At 38.3% G+C, this 6,851-nt stretch overlaps 1 non-coding gene across 1 annotated transcript; it reads left to right on the top strand.

Annotated features, from left to right (window-relative positions):
- The first annotated feature begins 2,272 nt into the window (after nucleotides 1-2,272).
- On the top strand, nucleotides 2,273-2,379 carry LOC113748548. Its single transcript, XR_003464401.1, has one exon. It is a non-coding gene; the product is annotated as a small nucleolar RNA R71 (small nucleolar RNA).
- The last annotated feature ends 4,472 nt before the right edge of the window (nucleotides 2,380-6,851 follow it).

A 6,851-nucleotide genomic window follows, 5' to 3' on the forward strand; every position in this document is an offset into this window, starting at 1 on the left:
AAAGGAAGTAATTGTATTTTGATTTTTTTTTTATTGCAAAAATTTGAATTTTTTTTTTTTTAGTTCGTCAAATATGGCGTGGGCACGCCAAGATTAGAAAACATTCTCTGACTTGAGAATCAGTTTTTGAACATTAACGCGTGCCCTCTCCGCGCGGGCACGCCAAGATTCCACTTCGTAATATTGAGATTTTACCAACATGGCGTGGGCATGCCATGTTTTAGAAACATCCTCTGCCCTTGAAGTTGGAACTTGTGAGATTAATGCGTGCCCTCTTCGCACGGGCACGCCATGATCACCTGTCCTGATCATAGTAGAGAAAATATCAAATTTAAGCAATACCCAGATGAGAAACGACATATTTAACGAATCGCACAACAAAAACCAACAAAATCAAAAATTGGGTTGCCTCCCAAAAGCGCCTTTCTTTAACGTCTTTGGCCAGACGTTAAACACAACTCTTCAATTTAGGTGTAATCCAATTTTCCTTGTAATCAGTAGTCCTCCTCCGGGATCCAAATAGCCATTGAGTGCAATCTTTTTCCTTAATTTTCTTCTCTTTTTCACCTCATGAATTGCTTTCATCCCATGATATTTGTTCGCAGCAATTTTGAATTTATCCCTAGAAGCAAACTTAGAAAATTCTTGCACAGAGGGATCAATAGCATGAATTGCAAACACAGAGTGAGAGTTAACAGGATGTTTCATTGTATCAAAAATATTAAAGTGGACCATTTCTTCATCAAATTCCATGGACAAAGTACCCTTATGAACATCAATTTTTGTCTGGGTTGTGCTCAAAAACGGTCTACCTAATAACAAAGGCGAGGGATCGGAAGAGTGATCATCATCCATGTCAAGTACATAAAAGTCAGCTGGGAATACCAAATCGTTAATCTTGACCAACACATTCTCGACCAACCCATCAGGGTATGCATTTGTTCGGTCAGCTAATTGGATTACTATCTCAGTTTCTTTTAATGGACCTAAGTTCAGAGAAGCATACATAGATTTAGGCATTACGTTGATCGATGCTCCTAAGTCCAGCATGGTATTTCTAATCAAAGTATTACCTATTATACATGGGACAGTAAACCTACCTGGATCCCCGCACTTCGGTGGAAGCTTTCTTTGGAGAACTGCTGACACGTTCTCTCCCACAATGACCCTTTCATCTCCCCTCAACCGCCTTCGATTGACACATAGGTCCCTCAAAAATTTTGCATACTTCGGCACTTGTTTGATGGCATCTAATAGGGGAATATTGATTTGTACCTTGCGGAAAATCTCCAGGACTTCTTTCTCCTTGTCTTGCTTCTTTGGTTTCTCCAACCTGCTAGGAAAGGGAGGTGGATTAGTTTTAGCTGTAGGAATTGGTTTCGGGAGCACCTTTGCATTTTTGTTATTTCTGCCCTCCTCTTCCAACTCGTTCTCAATCCATTCCTCGTCCTTATCTTTAGGGATCACAGGTTTGGATCCTTGGATTTCCTTGCCACTCCTCAAGGTCATTGCACTTACATTCTTTGGATTCACCTCAGGTTGAGATGGCAACTTTCCTTGAACTTGGGACTCCAAACGGTTGATTGTTATGGCCATTTGATTCATTTGATTTTGCAATGATTGCACCTGTCCCAGTTGATTCCTCATGCTTTGTAAGTCTGAATCCGTCTTTTGTTGGTTAGCAAGCAATTGCTTCATCATTTCTTCCATGGACAGACTTGAGTTTGAAGGGGGTGGTGGTGGTGGTGGGCGAGGATGGTACTGCTGTTGGTGTCCTTGCTGTCTATTTGGCACAAAATTAGACTGCCTATTTCCTCCATAGCTAAGGTTGGGGTGATCCCTCCAACCAGGATTGTAGGTGTTTGAGTACGGGTCGTACTGCTTTCTTGGCGCGGGCGCGTGGCAAGCCATGTTCACCTGTTCTGCAGTTTCTTCTTGAACCAATGGACACATTTCCGTAGGATGACCCACGGCAGTGCATACCCCGTACACTTTGGCTTGCGATGTATTCCCCACAGCTAGTTGTCGCACAAAAGATGTCAATTCGGAGAGTTGCTGTTGAATAGAGGATGTTTCCACCTCATTCACCCTACGCGTCGGGATATCCTCTCTTGAACCAAACTGCTGTGAGTTCTCAGCCATCCCTTCAATCAACTCCCAGGCTCCTCGAGGAGTTTTGTTCACCAACGGCCCTCCACTTGCAGCATCGATTATGTTTCTGTCCCTGAAAAACAACCCCTCATAGAAATATTGAATGAGCAGTTGCTCACTTATCTGATGCTGAGGGCATTTGGTGCACAGTTTCTTAAATCTCTCCCAGTACTCATAGAGAGATTCGCTTGGGTGTTGTTTGATACCACATATCTCCTTCCTTAGGCTCGCAGCTCGAGACGCAGGAAAGTACTTGTCCAAGAATTTTTTCTTCAGTTGGTCCCACGTGGTGATACTACCAGGCGGTAGGTAGTAGAGCCAGTCTTTTGCGGAGTCCTTCAAAGAGAAGGGGAAGGCCCTCATCTTTATTTGCTCTTCTGTAATTCCCGGGGGATTCATGCTGTTGCAAACGACGTCGAACTCTTGCAAGTGCTTGTAGGGCTCCTCACCTGGTAGACCATGAAAAGATGGCAAGAGATGAATTAGACCAGATTTCAGTTCAAAGGGAGTGTCATCATTTAAATGTGGAAAAGTAATGCACAAGGGCTGCTGATTTAAATCAGGAGCAGCCAACTCCCTTAATGTTCGTGCATTTGCCATAGTGACATCCTCTTGGTCTGAATCACTCGAATTGTCACCAGACAAATTTGTCGGCTCAACCTCTGGATCAAGTCCCTGAGGTGCAATACCTTATTGCTCTTCTCTGAGCCGCCTGGTTTCTTTCCTCGTTCTACGCGCGGTCTTCTCTACTTCAGGGTCGAAAATTAATTCGCCTGTACGAGAAGAACGAGGCATAAACTAGAAAAATACCAGAAAATTAGAACAAAAATGAACTAAAAAAGAAACAAATAATTAACGCCAGTCCCCGGCAACGGCGCCAAAAATTGACAAGTGTCGAGCCTGTGCAATAATAAATACCTACTCGAGAAAAATAAATTTTCTGTGTATAGTAGTGAGTAGGGTCGAATCCACAGGGACTGGGAAAAATTTGATTCCTTTCAAGTTCGGGACACGGGGGATTTTTATCAAAAATAAACTAAAAATAATTAAACAATTTAACTAAAAATAATTAAATAATTTAACCAAAAATAAATAATTAATTAATACAATTGTAAATAGCAATTAAATAAATGATAAATAAATTCTAGCCAAGGATACAACTACGCAGACACAGTCCATTCATCCGATCATTGATGCAAAGAAGGTTCACTTAATTTTATTAACAGGTTAGTTATAGTCGCCGATAAACTCTAACGACCAGCTTTTCCTTAATTTATTGATAACCAAGGTACGACCGTTGATTACCCCTAACCAGGAAATACTCCTAGGTACGACCGTAGGAATTAATTTCCTAATTGCATTAAAAACTAGAAAAGCCTAACCCAAATTAATAACACGCTACGAGGGTTATTTAAATCAGATTGCATGTCCCCCTAGTATGTGAAAATACTAGTTGTCACTAATATTAATCAACTAAACAATTACGGATTTAATTGATTAATTTGACAAGAGATTAATAAGTCAAATTGCACATCGGGCCCTTGATATCCAATTAACAAAATAATCCCATGGAAATTAAAATAGAAAACATGCAAATATTAATAAATTAAGGAACACGTAAAATTAATTAGATCTCACAGATATTTGGGACTGCGTCTTCGCGTTGATCCTTGACTAGAGGAGAAAATTAGCCACGCCTCGTAAGAAAATTCCCACGCAATTTAAATGGAATCAAATACATAAATAACTAACTAAGAATTTAGGAAGAAACTTGAGTCTCGCTAAACTCTTTTAAGAAAAGTTGCACACCACACAACAAGAGAAGGAAGAACTCCTCCTCTGAAAACCAAAAACTACCTCTATCCTCCTACGGAGCTTCTCTGGAGAGAAAACTCCAAAACTAGTCTAATGTCTTATGAAAACTATCGTCTAGTGCCTTTCCCTTATTTTATTTTAGCACTAGTTTCCTAAGAGAACTAGTGACGTAGGAAGCAAATTGGAAAAGCTCAATCATCAAAGCCAACACCTTGACTAATGAGTATATCTCCCACAATAAGAACAAACTTTCTACGTGGTCCCCGCTTTGATTTCTTATTGCTAGTGGATTTCATCATATCAATTCAATTCTTCATCAGCAATTCCGTTGGTTTGCACAATTTGGGCTGATTGTGGAAAGCTTTTAGAAGCTTTCACGTGTGGAGAAATCTTCTCAAGAAGGTCCCCTTTTAGCACTTTTCTGCTCCACTTTCTGAAATTATATCCAAATACCAAATATAAATATATATTGACAATTAAAACAATATTTGGCAAGGATAAAGAGGAAAATTAACGATAAAATTACTAACAATTAATACCCTATCAGATGTGAAATACAAATTTAATGTATATTCTATTATAACATTTCTTAAGTATATTACTGTGTGCGCATCATAATATAAAGTATTCTTATAATATAAATGTGAAAATCTAATTCAGTGAATAATAATTCAAAAATGGAAAAAATAACATTCGACAATACCATAACATTCAAAAACTTGAAAAGAAATAAAAAGTGCAGTAAATAGTATCAAATAATAGTCTATTCTTCAGAAACTTTTTTTTCGTTTTTCTTCTGTTTGAATATTCTCCTCCATTTATCCGTGCAAATCAGCATTTATTGATTTTCCATTATCACTGCATGATAGCAAAGCAGGACAACTAAGTTTAAAAAAATAAATGATTTATCACATTCAAAAGATTATAGATTAAGAAAGTAAAATAGTATATTAAATCTACCTCCTCATGCTAAAATAAAATATTGTACATTTAATTAGCCAGACTATTTATGGTATTTGATGTATTAAAGTGGGTAATACTTTTATATTAAATTGTATTTGTAGACTTAGTTGACTATATATTATGCCCATGAAAATCTTGTTGCGTTGACCCTTGAACACCAACATACATAAATTTCGCAAAAGGAACCAGAATAAATTTTTCCATTTCAGTTCATGATCACTCAAGAGACATAGGCCAAATGCTTATAATATGAATATTTAACAACAATGGAAGACAGAGAAAACATAGTTCAACTAAAGTAACTAACAGCAATAATAGCTAAAGATACAAAATTTCTGAAGAAATATCTTCGTCAATTGATTATTAAAAATTTAAGAACAACATGAGACGTAATCAACAATAGCATTTACTTCCATAAAATTGAACAATTCAAGATGAAACTGTTCCAGATTGTAGTTACAAATTGTATTTACAATTCTGGACAACAAAACCCATGATCACTCACAATTCAAGATGAAAATTTAGTAGATATTTTGTCTTCGTAAAAGGAACGAAAATAAATTTGCACGTCTTAGTTCATGATCACTCAAGAGGCATAGACCAAATGCTTATAATATGAATGTTTAACAGCAGTGAAAAACATAGAATAGATAGTTCAACTAAAGTAACTGACAGACTTACATGTGGTTGGGAAAAAAAGGCTAGAGAAAATGACAAATTCAACTCTTGGAGTATGCATCCACAGCACCAGCTACAAGCTTAGTACCTTGGATAAATGAAACAAAGGCAAATTAACAAACATCTAACATGCATCCTATAGCATATGAATGTTGTCCAATTCGGTGGAAACATCTAACATGTTTCTATATGAAAACTTACTCACACATTTGGTTTATATAGATCACTGAACTTTCTCTCCTCCTTCTCTCTAAAACCTTCTGTCTAAAAGATTGGTTTCTCTGTGAAATATCTTAGGTTTTTACATGGCTGCCCTTCAGCCATCGGCTGAGGGGCAAGGGTCTCCTACAGCAAAAAAATCTTTTTCCCAACTCTTTTCACAGCCTTCAACATCGCCTATCCAAATTCGGCAGGCGTCTGTTTATAAGGGTGAAGCTGCAATCATTTTCTCCAGAGAAGATGTGGACAAACTTGCAGCACCATTTCGATGGGCTTTGGTTGGAAAATTTTCTCATGGGAGACCTTCGTTGGAGGATACTCGCAAGTTCTTTGCTTCATTAAATCTGAAAGACCAAGTTTCCATTGGATTAATGGATTATAGACATGTTTTGATTAAGTGCACTGCTGAAGTAGACTTTAACAGGATTTGGACGAGAGGGATCTGGCAATTGGGCAAATATCCGATGCGTGTATTCCAATGGACTAGGGAGTTTCATGTGTATAGAGAGTCATCTCTGGTACCAGTGTGGGTGAATCTTTCAAATTTACCTATTCATTATTTCGATAAACATTCTTTGTTCTCCATTCTTTCTCCAGTAGGGAGACCATTGTTCTTGGATTCGGCAACGGCGGCTGGGACATGCCCTAGTGTGGCCAGGGTGTGTGTGGAGATTGACGTATCGAAGCATGTTGTACCACGGATCTGGGTAGCTGTTGAAGGGGAATCAGGTTTTTGGCAAAAAATTGTTCCAGAAAATATACCACCTTATTGTTCTTGTTGCTGGAGATTGGGTCATTTGACTGTGGATTGCAAGAAGAACTTGACTGAGATGGAAAATCTTCAATCCAAGCGTCTACAACATGATTTCCAGTTACACAGCAACACTGACCTCATGGCAGATAGTAAAACTGTGCGTAACACCCATTTTAATGGGAAAGTTCTTGCCGAAGTGCCATTACCTGGTGTGATTGATGAAGAAGGAACCTCAAAAGATGCAAGGGCAAAGAGTGCTCGATCTGCTCAG

This window comes from Coffea eugenioides, chromosome 9 (assembly GCF_003713205.1).
Source record: "Coffea eugenioides isolate CCC68of chromosome 9, Ceug_1.0, whole genome shotgun sequence".
In the NCBI taxonomy this organism is placed as follows: Eukaryota; Viridiplantae; Streptophyta; class Magnoliopsida; order Gentianales; family Rubiaceae; genus Coffea; species Coffea eugenioides.